Below are 22,542 nucleotides of genomic sequence, written 5' to 3'. Positions count from 1 at the left end.
CCTTAACTCGCTTGTTGGCGAGATTGACTTTGCAAGAGACTCAACAGACCTCGACAGCGGCCCCTATCCACCCCGACTCGCCTCGGGTCATGGCGGGAAATCCGGCGGGGGGATCCCCGCTGTCGCTAGTACCTGATCCTGCTAGGTGTCAAGCAGAGGCACGACATGTCGCTGTCCAAATGACATTATTATTTGTGGAACTGCCCCCGACCACAATCACGGTGGCCGATCTGACACAACTGTTGACCCCGACGTTCAGGGATGGTGCAGCCGCACTAGCCGTGCAAGTGCAACCTCTGCTTGTTGGGGACTCTGCCCCACTCCTCGCTCTTCTAGAGCAAGAAGCCCTCCCGATTGACACCACGAACGCCGCCTTGAAGCTCGAAACTGCCCAGGCACTCGCCGACCAAAAGAAGGCTGAGGAACAGTTGCGAGCAGCGGACACAGTGGCGGCCAAGGCCGAATGGGAGAAGGAGCAACGATTGGCCGCCAATCGTGTGCGAGCGGCCGCAGACGTACATCCTAAAGACACTGTAGGAGTTGGATTCTCGTTTGGGTCCACATTTTCCCCGGCCTTTGCCCCGTCTTGCACCACAAAACGCGCACGGCGCCTGGCGGAACCCCTTGCGGAACGCCTGCCAGGATCGGACTACTCTGACGAGGAAGACCTGTACGGTGACGGATCTCACTGGGCTTCTGATCTTCGGGTTAGTCAGTCCCGACGCATGGGGGGAGCTGGGGATGAATTGCGCCTCTTGAGGGACCAAAATCGGGACTTAAATGACTGTGTGGCCCTTCTACAGGATCAAATAAAACAATTGTTTCATGAAAACGACCGTTTGCAACAAGCTCTAGCTACCCCGGCTCAACCCGTGCCAGCCTTGCCGGCCCAACCCGCACCAGCCCTGCTGGGCCAGCCAGCCCCAGCCCTGCTGGGTCAACCAGCGCCAGTTCTGCCGGGCCAACCAGCATCAGCCCAACCAGGCCAACCAGCTCAGCCGGTGGTGCCGGCCCCGGGCGCTCCCGGTTTACTGGCTCCCGGGGCACCTGCATTGCCAGCTCCTGGAGCGCCTTTCCTGCCGCCCCTAGGGCAACCGCCTGCTCTCCCGCCTGTGCAATGGAAGCAACCTCGGTTGAAAACCACCTACGACGGCTCGATCGAAACTCTACCCTGTTTCCTACATCATGTGGACAGTTACATGAGGGAACAAGGACAGTACTTCCCCACCGAGGACAGCCAAGTTCGTTTTGTTGCCTCTCTATTGACAGGGAAAGCGGCCGACTGGATGGTGCTCCAGTTTGACACTCGGGCCCGATCCATCCGCTCTCTTAACAATTTCATGTTTGCTCTGCGGAGACGGTTCGAGGATCCCTTCTTGGGAGAAAGGGCTAAAGTCGAACTCCTGCAACTCTGGCAAGGTACTACTCCCGTCCGGGAATTTGCAGATGAGTTCCAACGACTCGCCAGCAAAATTGTGGATTGGCCTGAAGACACCCGAATACACTATTTCTGGGCATCGCTTCACCCTGACATTCTGAACTGGGCGTATATGCAACGGGATCCCGACACCCTGGAAGATTGGATCTTACCGGCTGAGGAGGTGGAAAGCCGCCACCAGTTCATATCTCTGGCCCGCCATCGGACCAGAGAGGGGGGCAATCATCCAAAACCTCCTTCTAAAGCTCCAACCCCCGTCCCGCGAAGACCAATGCGGCCCGCGCAGGACCGCGAATCCCGGTTCCAGAGGGGAGCCTGTCTCGTTTGCGGCAATATGGGCCACTTTGCGTCTGCCTGTCCACGCTGTCCGGACCTCACACTTCCTCCCCGACCAGACGGACCCCCTGGACTCGGGGGCGACCTCAATGCAGAGGCACCACGGCCACCCATAGCGCTGCTCCGGGACGACATGAACCCTCTGCACTTCACGTCGGAGAAGTGCAGGGGTCTGCGGTGTCGCTCCGCACACCGCTGACCCCTGCAGCTTCTCCTGCACAGCCCAAGGCTCCTGTTATGGTGAGTGAAGTTGGAAATACTGTATATGTGGACGTGGTGTTACAACATTACAAAAGAGGCCCCCAGTTACATGTCAAAGCCTCGACCCCCGCTCCGCGGAGACCAACGCGGCCCGCAGCGGACCGCGAATCCCGGTTCCAGAGGGGAGCCTGTCTCATTTGGGGCAATATGAGTCACTTTGCATCTGCCTGTCCTCGCCGTCCGGACCTCACTCTTCCTCCCCGATCAGACGGACCACCCCAGACCCGTGGATGGCCTCAACACAGAGGAACCGCAGCCACCCGTAGCGCAGCTCCAGGACGGCATGCGCCCTCTGCACTTCACGTCAGAGAGGCTCCCAGTGAATCTGCATCTACCGACCCACCGGGGTCTCGGATTAAAAGTGCCCCACTGGGGGACAGTTCTCCTTCTTCGGATGACGATCACACCTGAAATCCCCCTGCCCTCAATCTGGAATCTCCTCTCGATCTGTCAAAAAACGGGCAGGGTCTGCGGTGAGCGGAGTGACACCGCAGACCCCTGAAGCTTCTCCTGCGAATCCCAAGGCTCTTGTTATGGTGAGTGAAGTTGAAAATACTGTATATGTGGATGTAGTGTTACAACATTACAAAAGAGGCCCCCAGTTACATGTCAAAGCACTCATAGACTCTGGTTGTGGGCGCTCCCTGATCAATGAGGCCACTTTCAACGCGCTTAAAGTCAAATCAGTGACACTGCCCAGTCCCATCCAATTCGCCCAAATGGATAGCAGTAGCTTTAGGGGGGAGCAGTAGACCGCCGCACACGCGGCGTCGCGATGGGTATTGGCTCTCATTGGGAACAAATCGACTTTACCATAGCCCCTATCGAATATGAAGTCATTCTGGGAATAAACTGGCTCAAAGGGCACAGCCCTTCTATAGACTGGAAAGCCGATACTATTATGTTTTCTGACCCCAACTGCGCCCGACACCGTCACGAAATTGCGGTTGTCCTTCCGACAGCCCCAGCCTTGATATCTGACGCCCCTCCTCCTTCCTTGCTACCCGTTGAGTATCGAGACTTTGCAGACGTGTTTGATGCGAAGGAGTGTGAAGCGCTACCCCCCCACCGCAGAATGGACTGCGCCATTGAAGTAGTGGGGGATGGTAAGCTTCTGAAGAGTAAAATCTACCCTATGAGCGCTGCTGAACATACTGTATTACGAGACTTTTTAGACAAGAATATTGCTCGTGGGTTTATCCAACCGTCATCTGCCCCTAACTCAGCCCCCGCTTTCTTTGTCCGCAAGAAAGCGGGTGATTTACGCCTATGCATCAATTTTCGGAAACTCAATGCAGTTACTCAAACCAATGCCTACCCCATCCCTTTGATATCGGACATCTTAGGGCAACTGAAAGAGGGGCGTATTTTCACTAAACTGGACTTAGTCGAAGCATACTATCGAGTTAGGATTCGTGACGGAGATGAGCCCCTCACTGCCTTTTCCAGCTGTTTTGGTATGTTTGAATTTCTTGTAATGCCGTTCAGATTACAGGGGGCTCCGGGGGTCTTCATGCAATTTATTAACGAAATCCTACATGACTTGTTATACCAAGGCGTTGTGGTTTATCTGGACGACAACCTTATCTATTCCAAATCTATGGACGAGCATGTTGCGCTAGTGAGGGAGGTGTTACAATGCCTCAGAGACAATCACCTCTATGCTAAAGCGTCCAAATGAGAGTTCCACCAAGCACAATTGACATTTTTGGGTTACATTATATCACACCAAGGTCTCACCATGGATCCTACAAAGGTACAGTCCGTAATCGATTGGGATCCACCCTCTACCCGCAAACAGGTGCAGCAATTTCTAGGTTTTGCCAACTTCTATCGAGGGTTCATTCCCAATTTCGCTCAAGTGGCACTCCCAATCACTGATCTACTTAAGACTAAGGGAAAGGGAGCTTCAGCCACATTGCCTGCAGCAAAAATACAATGGACTCCCCAGTGCCAAACCGCTTTCCAAACCCTTAAGCAACTGTTCACCTCCGAACCTGTGCTAAAGCATCCTGATCCTGAACACATGTTTATAGTACAAGTAGACGCTTTCGACGTGGCCATGGGAGGTGCCCTTTTGCAACAGGGTACAGACGGTTTATTGCACCCCTGCGCTTATTTCTCTAAAAAATTCGCGCACTCACAACTGAACTGGGCCATCTGGGAAAAGGAGGCAGCTGCTGTCTACCATGCCCTCACTATTTGGAGGCAGTTCCTTGAGGGCTCTACGGTCCCCTTTGAGGTCTGGACAGATCACAAAAACCTAGAGGCGCTCACTGGGACCCGTAAACTGTCCGCGAAACAACTACGCTGGGCTGACTTCTTCGCCCAATTCCGTTTTGTACTTAAGCATGTCCCCGGTAAACACAATGTGCTAGCAGATGCCTTATCTCGACTTCCCCAGTACCCTGCCAAGGTAGACCGCCCCACCAAATAGCTCTTCTCCCCTGCACACAGAGGAGAGCTCCCTACGCTGGCAGTCCAAACCAGTCCCAGACCCAACTCCGCTCCCATTCTGGACCGGTCGACATGAATGCTCGAGGGGGGGAGACCGCCACCCGAAACTTGAACCAGACTCCCTCGCCTGCTCCATCTGCTCCTCCAGCACCCGGGAGCCAAAACAAGCCGCTTGCGCAACCCCCCTCTCCACCCCCGAACTCTGCTCCCACTCAGCCTGGCCATGTCCTGCCTACCTCTCAGAGTAAGATGGATCTGCCTGTTTCCTTTCTAGACTATCTCCGTTCCCACTGCCAAGCAGACCTCTCTGCTCACATACTTCCCCCTTCTTTGCTAGAACGGGGAGGGTATTGGTACAGAGACTCGAAACTGTATGTGCCTACGGGGTTACGAAGAGAAGTCCTGCAACTAGCCCATGGAGCCAAAACCGCGGGGCACTTTGGTTTCCTGAAAACGCTCCACTTATTACGCAGGCAGTTTTGGTGGGCGGGCATGCATGCCGATGTAGACTCATTCATCCACAGTTGCCCAATCTGCACCACTGTCAAAAGATCCCAAGGGATGCCCCCTGGACTACTGCAACCGTTAGAAGTCCCTTCTAGACCCTGGGAAGTAATCGCTATGGATTTCATGACTGATCTTCCTCTCAGTGAAGGAAAAACTGTTTTGTGGGTTATTACCGACTTGTTCTCTAAACAGGTACATCTCGTTCCATGCGCCGGTATTCCCTCCGCCCCAAAGTTGGCCCGCCTCTTTGTGTCACATGTCTTCCAACTACATTCGTTTCCGTGCAAGATTGTGAGCGACCGTGGAAGTAGTTATGTCGCAAAATTCTGGAAGGCTTTCCTCAAACTGGTCGGGGTGGAACAGGGTCTCTCTAGTGGTTTCCACCCCCAAACTGATGGGCAAACTGAACGCGTTAATGCAGTATTGGAATGTTACCTCCGTTGCTATGTGAATTATCACCAAGATGATTGGGTTGGGTTGTTGCCTTTTGATGAGTATGCTTATAACAATGCTGTACATCAATCCACAGGTTTCAGCCCGTTTCAGACGGTATATGGCCAGGACTTTAGTCCTATTGGCCATGTCGATGTTTCGGGGGAGGAGGGTGGCAAAGATGAAGCAGCTTGGGTGGATGCAATTCACACCACCTGGCCCTGGCTGGTGAAAAATCTTGAACGGGCTAAACGTAAATACAAGGCTCAAGCTGACAAACACCGGTCTCCTAGCCAGGACTTTAAAGTGGGCGAGTTGGTCTACCTGTCCACCAAAAACCTCCGGTCCACCCGCCCATGTAATAAACTCAGTGCCAAATACGTGGGTTCCTATCCCATTTCTCGGATCATTAACCCAGTAACCGTGGAACTTTCCCTTCCAAAGACTCTGAGAAGCATCCATCCAGTTTTCCATATGAGCCTCTTTTTTTTTTTAATATAAATTTTATTGGGTTTTATACTAGAAATTTTCCATTGCATTAAACAACATCTATGACAATATAAAGTTTCAATTCTAACCTAAAGTTGTTATAATTCCATAACATATAATAAAGGGGAAAAAAAGAAATGGAAAATTTTTGACTTCCCCTTCACCTCTATCTTCCTCTTAATAAAAAGTTCATCCCGTCGTAGTTAATCTAATCTTAATAAACTATCAATACCATATATAAAAAAAACCATAATCTGTTAGTAAATATAATTATGCTTATTCATTATAAAAAAGACCAAAAATAATCCTCTGGATCAGATTAGAAAATATTCTTCCATTCTTCCCAATTTTAACTCATATTCACAATAATGCATCCACGCCCCCCATTCCCCCAGAAACCGAGCGTCATTTTCTTCATTTAGAATAGCTGTGAGTTTTGCCATTTCTGCCACTTCAAACATTTTAACAATCCAGTCTTTTTTCTCAGGAATTTCTAACCCTTTCCATTTCGCTGCATAAAGCAGTCTCGCAGCTGTTGTGGCATAAATCAAAAAGGTTCTTTGTGTTGATAAGTCGTCTGGAATCATACTCAATAACAACATTTCTGGTGTTTTGGGTATATTCTTTTGTAGTATTAGTCTCAATTCATTATAGATCATGTCCCAAAAGTCTTTAGCTTTGTCACAGGTCCACCACATGTGATAAAAGGAACCAATTTCTTTGTTACATTTCCAACAGATAGCGGACATTGTTTTATAAATCTTTGCAATTTTCTTAGGTGTTAAATACCATCTATACATCATTTTATAAATGTTTTCTCGCACTGACTGTGCTTTTATTCCTTTTAGATCTTTGGACCATAGTCGTTCCCATTTATTTAAAGCAATATCATGTCCCACATTTTGAGCCCAATCGATCATAGTTGGTTTAATCGTATCCTGCTCACAATATATTGTTAAAAGGAGATTATACATTTTAGAAATCAGTTTTGTATTATTATCTAGTAAAATCCTTTGAAAAGAAGATTTTTCTTTAGAAAAACCTTTTTTAGCATCTTGTACAAAAACTGATTTAATTTGGTAGTATTGGAGCCATTGTAAATCATCCTTAAGAAGTTTAAAGTCTTTTAGTGAGCATTTCTTTCCGTCCCAATTAATTAGATCTTGATAAGTAATAAATTTATCTGGTCTAAGTGGGCGCAATGTTAGCATTTCTTGAGGCGATATCCACATCGGTGTTTCTGGTTCCAAGATATGTTTATATCTCATCCAGATACGAAATAAAGAGGACCTGATTATATGATTACGAAATGTTGCTTGTAACTTAATTTTATCATACCACAAATAGCCATGCCATCCACTTAAGTTATTATAACCTTCCAAGTCTAACAAGCGTATATTTGACAAATTCATCCAGTCTTTTAGCCATACTAAAGCTACCGCTTCAGCGTAGAGTTGAAAATTAGGCAGTGCTAAACCTCCTCTAGTTTTTAGATCCACCAGATATTTATAAGCAGTCCTTGGTTTTTTCCCTTGCCAGATGAAGTTTGAAATGTCTTTCCTCCAAGTATCAAAATATTTAGTGTGTGATATTATTGGCAAATTTTGGAATAAGAAGAGCATCCTCGGTAAAACATTCATTTGAATCGTTGAAATACGTCCCATTAGTGACAATTTTTTATTTGACCATATAATCATATCAGTTTTAATCTTACCCCATAACTTGAGGTAATTGTTGGTTATCAAATCTTTATTCTTTGCAGTAATCCAAATTCCCAGGTATTTAACTTTGTTGGCTTTCTCCCAACCAGTATATGATATAAATTCCTGTTGCTGTGTTTCCGGTAGATTTTTAAATATTATCTTTGTTTTTTCTTGATTCACTTTAAAGCCTGATATTTTCCCAAAATCGTCCAAAGTCTCCCGAAGTATATTCATTGACTGTGTTGGATTCTCCAAAATTAACAGTAGGTCATCCGCGAATGCTCTCAACTTAAATTCATGTTTTTTAATTCTTAACCCGCGGATGTCCTCCATACTTCTTAGTTTCACACATAGCGGTTCCAACACCAACAAAAATAAAAGTGGAGACAAGGGACATCCCTGTCTAATCCCTTTCGTGATTTGGCAATTATCTGACATTGATTCATTAACCAAAATTTTAGCCTGTTGGGAGGTATAAATAGCCGATATACCTTTCTGAAAACGATCTCCAAAATTCAATTTATCCAAAATCCGTTTCAAAAAGTTCCAGGAGACCATATCAAAGGCTTTTTCTGCATCCAAAAATACAAAAGCCGCAGTTTGTTGGATATTCTGGTCATAATATTCCAGTGAGTCTAGTAAAATTCTTACATTGTCTTTTATTTGCCTTCCTGGTATGAAACCTGCTTGGTCTTCGTGTATAAGATCCTTAATGAATTGTTTTATCCTACATGCCAAAACCGAAGCAAAAATTTTGTAATCCACATTTAACAGCGATATAGGTCTATAATTGGAGGTTTTTTCTAGATCTCTTCCTTCTTTAGGTATCAATGATATAAATGAATGTGACCAAGTCTCCGGGGATGTTCCCTCATCCAAAATTGCATTGTAAAGTAAGCCAAAAAATCCAACTAAATTGTCACTAAATGTTCTGTAAAATAGTGCAGTAATTCCATCTGGTCCAGGTGTTTTATCCGTTTTTTGTCTCAGTATTGCTTCTTGTATTTCTTCCCTTGTTACTGGAGCTTCAATACATTCTCTCTGGGTCATTGACAAAGCTTTCATCTGTATTGAATTTAGAAATTTATCTATTTTCTGTTTTGGAATATTTTCTTTCTGATATAACTTAGAATAAAATGAAACAAATTCTTTCTGAATTTCTGAAGTTGAATAGACTGGTCCTTTAACAGTTTGGATTTTTGTTATAACCTTTTTTTGGAATGCGTCCTTCAATTGTGTTGCTAAAAATTTTCCTGGTTTATTTGCATATTCAAAATACTTTTGTTTAGCAAGTTTCAAGTTTTTATTCATTTCCTCCATTATTACCAAATTTAATTGATGTTTAGATGCAGAAATCTTTATTTGAATTTCTCTTTTCTCCTCTTCCTGTGTTACCATTACCAATTTCTGTTCCAAATTTTGTAAATTCCAAAGTAAATTGTTGTAAATTGTAATTGAGTCTTCTTCCAAGCCGAATGTTTCTGTATCATAAAGCCTCTCAGAACAGCTTTGAATGCATCCCAAACTGTATTTAAAGAAGTTTCCCCATTAAGATTAATTTCAAAAAAGTCTTTCATTAAAACCTGTAATTTCTTATGTATCTTGTTGTCTTTTAGAAGTTTATCATTCATTCGCCATCTAAATGCTTGTTTATTGTTCCAATCAAAAGTAACAGGATTATGATCAGAAAAAGTTCTGGGTAAAATATGGATTTTACGTAACTGAGTGAAAATTGATTTACTAGCCCATATCATATCGATTCTGGAGTGTGAATCGTGTCTCGCTGAATAAAAAGTGTATTCTTTAGCAGTTGTATTCATTGTTCTCCAAATGTCTTGTAGTTCTAATTCTGAAGCCATAGTAAAGAAAGTTTTAGATAAGCATCCGTCATTGATGTCTTTTGCTTTTGATTTTTTGTCCAATGATGGGAGAATAACTCCATTGAAATCGCCCATCAATAAGATTTGATCTTTTGCGTGTTGGGCTATCAAATCATGTAGATTTTCATAGAAGGATTTTTTCCCTTCATTAGGTGCATAAATTCCAACCACTATTGTCCTTTGTCCCAATATTTTAGTTCTAATAATTACAATTCTTCCTTCATTATCTTTGTATAATAGTTCTGGACAGAGACTGGGGTGGGCATAAATTACCACTCCCTTTGTTTTAGTTTTAGCTGAGGCAATAAGTGCTTGTCCAAGCATCTGTTTCTCCAAATATTTTTTATGCTTTGAAGCTATGTGAGTCTCTTGTAGACAAATTAGGGAGTATTTATATTTCTGTAGATATTTGAAAATTCTAGCCCTTTTAGTTTTCTCATTCAGTCCATTTACATTCCAAGAAATTGCTTTTGCCATAATGTAGTATTTTTAACAGAGTAAAAAGTCTATAATTTGGTACCTCCTTCTGCACCTTGTGCCTCTTCTTCTTCCTCTTCTTCTTCCTCCTTCTCCCCAGATAGTTCTTTAAGGTCCATTTTATACTTTCTCAGAAATTTCCCCACATCTGCTTGAGATAGAATTGTCGTTTTCACTTCCTTGTAGGTAAAAGCCAAACCTTGTGGCATGATCCAACGGTATTTGATACCATTAGCTTTCAATGTAGACACAAAATCTTTGTAGTTGTTCCTCTGTGAAAGTAGATGCCTTGGAATATCCTTCAGTAATATGAGAGGGGAATCTCCTGCTGACACTGGATTTTCATAGTGAATCTTCATAATCTTATCTTTAACTCTAGTGTCATAAAACACTATCATCAAATCTCTTGGCTTAGATCTCCTCATTCTAGCAGGTAATGGTATCCTGTATACTCTGTTAATGGCTTGTTTTAATTCTTGTTCATCTATCTGAAATAAGTAGGCCAAATTTGGTAGTGCAGTTTCTTTATTGTCTCCCATCATGTCTGGAAAGTTGCGTATACGAAGGTTAGTCTCTCTCACTCTCATCTCCATCATTGCCATTTGATTTTTTGCCGCCATCTGATCAGTTTGTATTGTTTCAATCTGTTTTTCTTGACTTGTTAATTTTTTCTTTGTATCTTTATGCTCATCCATCACTTTCTTAATTGATGCATCCATCGCTTGCATATCTGTCTTCATGACAGTCATTTGAGTTTTTACTTCTTTCAAATCTCCTGTAACCACATCCAACTTCTGATTAATAGCTTGGGATGCTTGACCAAGATTTGTCATCATAGAAGTCAACTGTGCCATCTGTGTAGACATCTGTTCAAACTGTTTATTTGTTGCCTCTGTTTGTTTAGTTAGCATGTCCTGTAATTTTTTTTCCATAGTTGAGGTGTGAGGGTCTCTGTCTTTGTGTCTCTGCTTTCCATCACCTGCTGTGTTATCAGTGAACTCGTAAAAGCAGTTCACACCTTCTGGTCTCAGGCGCCAGGCCTGATGGCCCATGTATCTTCCCCCCCCCGCTGTTCTTCCTGCCAGTACTCCCTCAGGCCGATGCGGCCTTGGAAGTGTGATAGCCGCCCAGACTTCCTGGGATCTGTCTGATGTTTTGTATTATGCCAAGCTTGTAACTTCCCATAACAATAAGTGTGAACCCCAGTGCCCCAGTGCCCTGGAGTCAATATATTCTGTAAACCCGTATAGCCCCTCACTTGCAACTTTCTACCTGTGCCTGTCTCATCTCCTGAAGGCTTCAATAAATCGATTGTTTCTGTATCAACGTCTGAGCAACTGATTTGGAGAAGCAAACTCAGAGAGGGGGATCTCTCACATTAAGTTGCAAGTCCTTGCCTCTCGGACTGCAGCTGTACCGCTTTGGACAGAATGTCAGCCGACGAGGACACCACCCCTAACCCCGATGCCCCCAAGGAACCGGACGAGCCGGAGAAGCCGGACCCTAAAGAGGAGGGAGCCAAGCCAAAGAAACCGAAGGGTCGCGCCCCCGACCAAGATCGGGACGGACGTCCCCGGGGGCTCACTTATTGGCTGGACTCTCCCAAGGGCTGGTCGCTCTCGCGGACTGCGGCGAAGGATCGCCGGTTGGCCTTCCCCAGCACGGGACTCGAAGGGGACCCGGCCCGCAAAGAGGCCCTCATGGAGGAAGAACGAAAGCAGTGGCAGGAAGACCGCCGGGCTATGCAGGAACAGATGGAGATCATGCAACGCGTAATGGGTGAGATGGCCACGACCCTAGATGCGCTGAAATTGCAACCTCCAGCCGGTGCTCCCCCAGACGGGGCGCCAGTAGTTCCGCCCGCAACCCCTGCCCCCCCGGCCCGTCGGGACCTGAAAGTCACGTATGACGGGTCGGGAGACCAGTTGACCTTTTTTATGGTCCAAGTAGACATTTTTATGCGGGAACAAGGCCGAACCTTCGTTTCTGAGGAGTCCCGGGTGCAGTACGTGGCTTCCTTACTGCAAGGGGAGGCGGCTGCCTGGATGGTGTTGCAGTATGAACTCCGCTCGCCGGTGCTGCGAACCCTGGACGAGTTCATGGTAGCACTCCGAAACCGTTTTGAGGACCCGACTCTAGGTGAGCGGGCTAAAGCCTCCCTGATGCAACTGCGCCAAGGGACTAAGTCGGTGGCGCAGTATGCAAGTGAGTTCCAGTCACTGGCTAGCCGAATTCTGGACTGGAGTGAGGCTACCTTGGTACAATGTTTCAGGGAGGGTCTCAACCCAGACCTCCAACATTGGGCCTTCATGCAAGGGAACCCCCCGGATGTGGAAGGTTGGGTTCGCCATGCTGCTGACATCGAGAATCGCAAACAACTCCTGAACTTGTCCAAGCAACGGATTGGGCGAGACCCCAGGCCCCGGGGTGACCGTGGCCGGGAACTCCGGCAAGGGGGTGGCGGGGTCCTCTCGGCCGCGGAACGCCGCAAGCGGTTCGAGGCCGGCGTCTGCCTGATCTGCGGGGGAAAGGGTCACTTTGCATCGCAATGCCCCTCTCGCTCAGGCCGTCCGACCCCTCCCCGCCAAACCCAGGCCGAGCCGACGAAACCGGCCGCCGACAGCCAGCCTCGCCGCAGAAGTGGACCACTGAGCCGGCGCTCCGGCGCACCCTCCGCTCTCCACGCACGTCCCCAGGATGGGGCATCCGACTCTACGGTCCCATCGGGGTCCCGGATTACAAATACCGTCTTTGATTCGGACGGCTCCCCGGAGGCCACTACCCCGTCCCCCTCTTCCAGCGAGGAGGAAGAGTGGGAACAGCCGGCAAAAAACGCCGTCGGTCTGCTGTAGAGGGGGCTCCGCAGCAGACCGTCCCTATCGTTGTGCAAGGAGCTCCACCGATGGTAAGCGCCCAAGAGGACAATGTATTTGTGCGTGTCCATCTGTCCCTACCCAAAGGGGGTCCCCCGTTAGAGGTCCCCGCGTTGGTCGACTCGGGGTGTGCCCGCACCATGATAAATGAGGAAACTGCCAAGAAGTTGGGTGTCCGGCGCAAGCGGCTTCCGGGACCCCTCCGTTTTTCCCAAATGGACGGGAGTGACTTTAAACGGGGCCCGGTGACCCACAGAACTGCAGCCGTGATTATGTCCGTGGGGGAACATTGGGAACGGTTGTATTTCACCATCGCCCCTATTGTAACCCCTGTGGTGTTAGGGATGAACTGGTTAAGGGGGCACAATCCCTCCATTGATTGGGTTAAACGGGTGCTTTCCTTCCCCGAAAACCCCTGTGGGTTGCATGACAAGGAACGGGTACTCAGGACTCCAGCCGCCGCACTGGTAGGGTCCCCCGCCCCAGTCTCTCCTCAATTACCCTTTGAGTACTCGCAATTTACTGATGTTTTTGATGTTAGAGAGTGCGACGAACTGCCTCCCCACAGAGAAACGGACTGTGCCATCGAGATTGTAGGGGAAGGCAAACTGTCTAAGGGAAAGGTTTACCCCATGAGCCCTAGTGAAAAGACAGTGTTGCGAGACTATCTGGATGTCAATCTGGCGAGGGGTTTCATACGCCCCTCCAAGGCTCCTTATTCAGCCCCAGCTTTCTTTGTAAAGAAAAAGACGGGAGATTTAAGACTGTGTATTGACTTTCGCAGACTGAACGCAGTCACCCAGTCTAATGCTTACCCCCTCCCTCTTATTCCTGACCTTCTAGCACAATTAAAGGAGGGCCGAATCTTCACCAAACTGGACTTGGTAGAAGCCTACCACCGCATTCGCATCAAAGAAGGAGACGAACCCAAAACGGCCTTTTCCAGTTGTTTTGGGATGTTTGAGTACCTAGTCATGCCGTTCGGACTTTCGGGGGCTCCGAGTGTCTTTATGCAATTAATTAATGAGGTTTTGCATGATTTGCTGTTTCGGGGGGTGGTGGTATTTCTCGATGACATCCTTATTTACTCTGAAACCATGGAAGACCATGTGCGCCTAGTGCGAGAGGTGCTCCAGCGGCTGCGGGAGCACAAACTGTATGCTAAGGTGTCCAAATGTGAATTCCACCAACCCTCCATTACATTTCTGGGGTATGTGATCTCCCACCAAGGGTTGGAAATGGACCCCGCCAAGGTCCAGGCAGTGCGGGACTGGGAACCCCCCACTACCCGCCGCCAACTTCAGCAGTTTTTGGGGTTTGCCAATTTTTACCGGAACTTCATTCCTAACTTTGCCCAAGTTGCGCTTCCCCTCACTGCCCTGTTGCGTACCAAGGACAAGGGGGCTAGCGCCGCGCTTCCCTCAGCCCGTTTGCAATGGTCCCCCCAGTGCCAGCTAGCTTTTGAACGTTTGAAGCTACTTTTTTCATCCGAACCCGTTTTGGCTCACCCAGATTGCACCAAGCCTTTTGTGGTGCAAGTGGATGCCTCGGATGTAGCCATGGGCGGGGCCCTATTGCAGAGGGATGAGGGGGGACGGTTGAGACCTTGCGCCTACTTCTCCAAGAAGTTTTCCCAGTCTGAAATCAACTGGGCCATTTGGGAGAAGGAGGCAGCAGCGGTCAAACATGCCCTTACCATATGGCGACACTTCTTGGAAGGGGCCGAACTGCCATTCGAAGTGTGTACCGATCACAAGAATCTTGAGGCCCTCAAGGGGGCTAGAAAACTCAATGCCAAACAGGTTCGGTGGGCCCAATTTTTCGCTAAGTTCCGGTTCACTCTCAGACATGTCCCTGGCAAAGAAAATGCCCTAGCCGACGCTTTGTCACGACTTCCCCAGTATCGCAACGATTTCGATCGCCCAGTCGACTCCCTGTTCACTCCCGAGCAGCGAGGGGAAGTTCCTAGCTTAGCCGTCACCACCCGGTCCCAAGCCCGACCACCGGAGACCCCCCCTACACTCAAAGGCATCCCGGCAGCCTTCCAACAGCGACTCCGGGACGCCTCCTTGCAGGAGGAGGAGCATCATCTCCTCCCCACTGGTCTGGAACGTACCAACACTTGGTGGGTGCAAGGGGGGAAACTGTACGTCCCCTCCTCTCTTCGCAAGGAAGTATTGGGACTTGTACATGGTGCCAGGCTAGCGGGTCATTTTGGTTTCATAAAAACGCTTCACCTGGTTCGAAGACAATTCTGGTGGCCCGGTATGAGATCTGATGTAGAGTTGTATGTGCGCAGCTGCCCCACCTGCGCCACAGCCAAGAAACGGATGGGAAAACCCCCAGGGCTTCTCAAACCGCTTGAGAGCCCCTCCCGTCCCTGGGAAGTCATCGCCATGGATTTTATCACCGACCTACCTCCGAGTCGGGGAAAAACGGTTCTTTGGGTTATCACAGACCTCTTTTCCAAACAGGTTCACTTCGTTCCATGTGCAGGCCTTCCTTCAGCCCAGGGCTTAGCTAAACTGTTCATCACACACGTCCTCAGGCTACACTCGATCCCGAGGAAGGTCCTCTCCGACCGGGGGGTCCAGTTTGTTGCCAAATTCTGGCGGGCCTTCCTAAAGTTAATGGGAGTGGAAGAGCAGGGCCTTTCTTCCGCCTATCACCCCCAAACGGATGGTCAAACAGAACGAGTAAATGCGGTGGTAGAATGTTATTTGCGTTGCTATGTAAATTTCCACCAGGACGACTGGGTCGACCTGCTGCCATTTGCCGAATATGCGTATAACAATGCGCCTCATTCCTCTACCGGCTTTAGTCCCTTCCAAGTTATATACGGGACGGATTTCGGCCCTTTCGGTTCTGCCCCCGTCTCGCCAGAGCTCCAGTCTACCCCTGACCTTCAGGAGTGGATTCAGGTGGTTAAATCCACCTGGCCATGGTTGCTCAAAAATCTGGAAAGGGCAAAAAGCAAGTACAAGGAACAAGCAGACAAACACCGGTCTCCGGGATGGGAACTCAAGGTGGGGGAGCAAGTCTATCTGTCCACCAAAAACCTCCGCTCTCTTCGCCCCTGCAAAAAACTGAGCGACCGTTATGTGGGACCTTTCCCCATTACCAGAGTAATCAACGAGGTTACTGTGGAACTGGACCTCCCAAAAACTCTGAAAGGAGTCCATCCAGTCTTTCATATAAGCCTCCTCAAACCCTATGTGGCAGCCCCCCAGTTCCACCCCCCTCCCGCACACGAGATTCCTACCGTAGTAGGAGGGGACACCCATTTGGAAATATCCAAGGTTTTAGACTCCAAATGGAAGAAAGGGAAACTGTTTTACTTTGTTCGCTGGAAAAACCTTGGCTCCGCTCATGACGAATGGGTGGCCGCACCCCACATGGCGGCTCCTCGCTTAGTCCGGGAATTCCACCTTGCTTATCCCGATAAGCCTCGTCCTCTCGGGGACCCCGGGGGGGGGCCTTAAGGGGGGCAGAATGTGAGGGTCTCTGTCTTTGTGTCTCTGCTTTCCATCACCTGCTGTGTTATCAGTGAACTCGTAAAAGCAGTTCACACCTTCTGGTCTCAGGCGCCAGGCCTGATGGCCCATGTATCTTCCCCCCCCCGCTGTTCTTCCTGCCAGTACTCCCTCAGGCCGATGCGGCCTTGGAAGTGTGATAGCCGCCCAGACTTCCTGGGATCTGTCTGATGTTTTGTATTATGCCAAGCTTGTAACTTCCCATAACAATAAGTGTGAACCCCAGTGCCCCAGTGCCCTGGAGTCAATATATTCTGTAAACCCGTATAGCCCCTCACTTGCAACTTTCTACCTGTGCCTGTCTCATCTCCTGAAGGCTTCAATAAATCGATTGTTTCTGTATCAACGTCTGAGCAACTGATTTGGAGAAGCAAACTCAGAGAGGGGGATCTCTCACATGAGGTTTGTAGTGATTCCCTTAGTTTAGTATAGGCAGGGCTGTGTAGTGAGCCAGAGCGGGGTCGAGTTCCCGACATTTACATTCAAAAGAAGCTGGTAAAATACATGTCCACAGACAGGGCCTTTAAAGTACTAATTAAAAGATAATGATTCAAACATCAGCCTTATAATTTTTTCGGGTTGAAAAGAGTCGAAATTAGCTCTAAAATCGCGTTTTAAAGTTTTGAAATACCAGTGAGTTTTTTCGGTCGCTCTAGGTCGGGCTGATCAGGAAGTATACAGGAAGTTGCTAGTGCCGTGGACCTTCTACCGCCTCTTCTCGATGGTTGTTCCTTCAGGAATGATTTCAGAGTAACTCGAGTGCGACGCGTAATCAGTCCTACGACTACTTCCTGTTGTTTTAGTTCCGATGATAGAGAGGGTGTTATAGAGGGTCTTCCGTTCCAGGCATTCCCTTACTGCAAACGTGGCAGGATATTCTTTTCGCCGGAAAATCAGGAAGAAAAATCACCCTCCCCTTCCCTTGGACCCATTGGTGATAATTCTTGTCAATCAAAAGGTATCCTTCCGACTCTTTATTATGGTTTAGGCTGATCGGATTGATAAGGCTCCTGTTGCTAATCCCGATGGCTAACTCAGATCAAACTTTTCCAGTTCGGATTAAGGAGGAGTGGGGGTCCCAGAAATATTCTTATCAGCCCCCCGTCTGTTCAAGTTTCCAGTAGGTAGACGAAGAGTTCTTTTGTACTCACTTGGGTGTCAAGAGGTGAGGTTCTTTTCTTTATGTAGTCCTTATGTTGGTATTAAGGTGGTGGAGGGTGGAGCTTGATGCCTAAGTTGCGTTTTGGCGATGTCCTTCCCTAGTGCCCTCGCAGGACCGGCGTCCAGGACTCCGAGGGGCTTAAAAAAGCCCCCTCAGAGTACCTAGGAGGTCAAACCGCGTTTGCGGGCTGCAGGGAGTTCCTGCTTTCCGACCCACTTGCAAGGGTCGGATTGGGGTATCTATGTACCCCAAAAGTAACGCAAACTTGGATTTCTCCCAGGACGACCTGGGGAAATGGAGTGCTCTCCCCAGCAACACCACCGGAAGTCCTTCCATATGAGCCTCTTGAAACCTCATGTTGCCACTCCGGAGTGGCATGCCGACCCACTTCCAGAGCAACCAGTGATGGTGGGGGGGGGGAGCATTTCGAAGTTGCTAAGATCCTGGACTCCCGTATTCGTCACGGCTCCCTCCAGTATCTGGTTCGTTGGAGGCACTTCCCCCGCCTATGACGAATGGGTGTGTTCACGCGATTTCTCCGCCCCGCACCTGGTGCGCGCATTCCATACCGCCTACCCCCACAAACCAACCCTCTTGCGGGACCGGAGGGGGCCCTAAGGGGAGCAGAATGTCAGGCCTGCTCTCTGCGTTTAGGGATAGTTTTGGTTTCTCACAGATACTAACGACTGCATTCCTCTCTGGCTTTGAAGCTCGTGGGAGACTGACCCGTTGGACTGAGGGGTTTCCATGCCAACCTGTACTATCATGATGTGACCTGTTACTCCATATAGTCTGCTGTATGTCCCTTTTGCCCCATTCCTGCCTTTTTAATCGTTGCAAGCTCTGTATACCTGTATGACCTCCATTAAAGTCAACTCTTGTTTGGACTACCTGTCTGCGAGTGTTGCTTGTGAGAGTGCATCGGGAACAAGTGCTTACATATGCTGGCACAATCCCAACCTTTAATAATCTGTTTATTATTATTTTAATGTAATAATTTTATGGGGTGGTTAAATTGTTTTATTTTTATATTGTGATTTTAGTGTATCGTACTGCATTTTGTGTATTAATTATTATGTTGTTAGCTGCCCTGAGCTCGGCCTTGGCTGGGGATTGAGGGTGGGATTAAAAATATATATTCCAAAACTACTTTTTTCACTATCCCATCAAATCAGGTTCTAGCCTTCTCTCTTCCTAACAGACTGTTTGACAAGGACAGAGAATGTTGAGAGGGGGCTATTTTATAGATAGTGGGTTGGATCTAATGACTGTTTTCCACCAGTGGAAGGCACTTCTGCCTGAGGAAAGGTTATTTTTCACTGATTCTTCCTTCCACTGCAGATGTCTACATTGCCGCCCCCCACCACCAACATTCCAGAGCATCACCACTCACACATGCACCCTGAACAGCAATTCAGGAAGTTCAAGGGGATGCAGCAGCATGAGAGGACAGAGAAGATATTTTTGTTCCATCACCAAAGCTCTGACAATGGTCCTTTGGATCCCCCCCAATAATTCCAGCACGGCCTATAAAGTAGCCATTGTAATATTTAACAGTAATATTTATGTGTTAAGACAGCGCAGTGTAGCGGTTAAGACTGGCGGATTTTAATCTGGAGAACCGGGTTTGATTACCCGCTCCTCCACATGAGTGGCGGACTCTAATCTGGAGAACCGGGTTCGATTCCCCACTCCTCCACATGAAGCCTGCTGGGTGACCTTGGGCTAGTCACAGTTCTCTCTGAACTCTCTCAGCCCCACTTACCTCACAAGGTGTCTGTTGTGGGGAGGGGAAAGGAAGGCAATTGTAAACCAGTTTGAGTCTCCTTAAAGTTAGAGAAAATTGGGGTATAAAAACCAACTCATCTTCCCTACTGCTTAACTGTACAACTATATGAGACAAGGCTCTCTCCACATGGAGAACAAACTAAGCTTAGCTGTGGTCCTGGCTTCTTTGAAGTGGAATTAAGATTCAATCAGAATGAACAGTTATCTATCCAAAGCATCCACAAACACTGCACAAAGCAGAGAAATTTTGAGCTTTAAAGTAACTCCATTTCTTATGTAAACATGTGCAGGATCCTACTCACCCGGCCAATACATCTGTTTCACGAGTTTCATGGCATGAAAAAGACACTCTGTTGCCTCACTTCACACAAAATCACTGAAAGGAAAATTGGGGGGGGATTAGCATTTCCTCTCATTCATGGGGGGGGGGGGAGGAAATCAATCTTTAACACCAAAGTTTGCATGATGCCCATTTTAGCTGAACTGGGGAAAACTGGTTATGTAAAATTGGTATTTTAAACTGACAAGCTATTAATGAATAACCCCATGTCTATATTTTTAAAGTTTATCCCATCTTAGAAAATTATAAAACATTAGAGTTACATGAATCATATATGTCTGTCCCAAAACTACTCACTTAAAAAAAAGAAAAAGAAAAAAAAAGTATGAAATATTCCATCAAAGCCAGGAGGCATTAACCTTTAAAAGAACTGATAGCATGCATATGGTTTAATAACCAAGGAGAGAAAGAGAAATAAAGTTAAAGGTTCCATTAACACTATCTTAATTGCAAAAAGAATATGTGGTGGTGGTGGTGGTGGAAAATGTTGTCAAGTCGCAGCTTTACTCATGGCAAACCCTCACGAGATTTTCAAGGCAAGAAATGAACAGAAGTGGTCTGCCACTGCCCGCCTTTGTGCAGCAGCCCTGGGCTTTCTTGGTGGCCTCCCATCCAAGTATTAACCAGGGCTGACCCTGCTTAGTTTCCGAGATCTAACAATATAGGGCTAGCCTGGGCCATCCAGGTCAGGGCAAAAAGCATATACATTTGCTAATGTTCAAGCCCATTTCAATAACTAAGTCAGTCAAACAATCTAAAACACTGAACCTGCCTGATAAATCTTAACACACACTCTTGCGTCCTTCAGACTTGTTTCACCAACAGTGGTGCTTTCCCCTAAGAGGCTGTTCTGGCCTCTTGTAAATACACCCAATAATATGATGTAGAGTTGGATTCTGTCCACTATAAATATACACATTGTTTTATTTTATTCTGCTACTACAAACTAATGTGGCCATCCATCTAGAATTACCTTGAGTTTATAGACACGATACTGTTTCTTTTTATACCTAATAAATGAAGTAGGTACTCAACAGGGATAAAAGCATATAAAGTAGTATCATTTTCAAGTTTTAAACTTAAAAACTTTATCCAGTAACTGCAAGGTCACCCAGTGAACGTGGCTGAGTGAGGATTTGAACCCTCATCTTAATGGGGTCTAAGCCCCATACTCACCCCATTACATGATCTGGAACTAGGGTGAGTAGTGTAGTGGCCAAGTTTGCAGATGACACAAAATTATTCAGGACGGTGAAAACCAAGGATGACTGTGAAGAGCACCAGAAGAATCTCCACAAATTGGGTGAGAGGTTGACAATGTGGCAAAGGAAGTTCAATGTTGGTAAGTGTAAGGTGATGCACATGGGGACAAAAAATCCCAATTTAAAGTATAGGCTAGTGGGGTCTGAACTTGCTGAGACTGAGAGGGAAAATGATCTTGGGGTCATAGTAGATAGTTCAATGAAAGTGTCAACCCAATGTGCTGCAGCAGTGAAAAATGCAAACTCTATGTTAGGGATTATTAGGAAAGGGATTGAAAATAAAACGGCCGATATTATAATGTCCCTGTATTAATCTCTGGTTCAAGCCAGTTAAAAGGGACCAGGCAAACAGATGATGTGAAAGACCTCTGCATTGAGACCCTGGAGAGCCGCTGCCAGTCTGAGTAGACAATACTGACTTTGATGGACCAAGGGTCTGATTCAGTAGAAGGCAGCTTCATGTGTTCATCTCTGGTGCAGCCTGATATGAATTACAGTGTGCACTTCTGGTCACTGTTTCTCAAAAAGAACATTGCAGAGCTAGAAAAAGTATTTAAAAAGGCAAACAAGATGATTCAGGGGTTGGAGCACCTTTCCTATGAGGAAAGGCTGAAATGAAGAGTCTGGGACTTTTCAGTTTAGTGAAGAGATGACTAAGGGGGTGGGGGAGGGGAAATGATAGAGGTTTATAAAATTATGGACAGGGTGGAGAGAGTTGACAAAGATAACTTTTTCTCCCTCTCCCAAAATACTAAGACTTGAGGGCATCCAATGAAGCTGAGGGCAGAAGATTCAGGACAGACATAAGGAAATACTTCTTTACATGGGTGATTAAAATGTGGAATTCGCTGCCAGAGGCTATGGTCACAGGCATAGACAGCTTTAAAAGGGGATTAGACTGATTCATGGAGGATAGGTCTATCAGTGGCTACTAGCCATGGTGACTAATGTGAACCTCCACATTCAGAGGAAGTCAACCTCTGAATCCCAGTGCCAGGAGGCAACATCAGGAGGCTTCAGCCTCTATGCCCTGTTGTTGGCTCTTCAGAGGAACTGGCTGGCCACTGTGTGAGATTGGATGCTGGACTAGATGGTCTGATCCAGCAGGGCTCTTCTTATGTTCTTATGTACTGGCTCTAACCACTGTTAAGGGATGGCATGTTAGCAAGTTCAGGAACTGGCTGCATACCAATTCTTGGCAACCATCTGGCCAAGCAATACGGGAAAACACAAATCTCTTTCATACAGACCAACTACTCCAATATGAACTTATCTGACCACTGTGTGTGTGTGTGTGTGTGTGTGATGTGCCTTCAAGTCGCAGCTGACTTATGGCGACCCCTTTTTGGGGTTTTCATGGCAAGAGACTAACAGAGGTGGTTTGCCAGTGCCTTCCTCTGCACAGCAACCCTGGTAATCCTTGGTCTCCCATCCAAATACTAACCAGCGCTGACCCTGCTTAGCTTCTGAGATCTGACAAGATCAGGCTAGCCTGGGCCATCCAGGTCAGGGCTATCTGACCACTACAGTCATAAGAACATAAGAACATAAGAAAGGCCCTGCTGGATCAGACCAAGGTCCATCAAGTCCAGCAGTCTGTTCAC

The sequence above is a fragment of the Euleptes europaea genome, chromosome 9 (assembly GCF_029931775.1).
Source record: "Euleptes europaea isolate rEulEur1 chromosome 9, rEulEur1.hap1, whole genome shotgun sequence".
NCBI lineage: Eukaryota > Metazoa > Chordata > Lepidosauria > Squamata > Sphaerodactylidae > Euleptes > Euleptes europaea.
The sequence above is the reverse complement of the archived record's forward strand: the minus strand, read 5'-3'. Positions refer to the sequence as shown.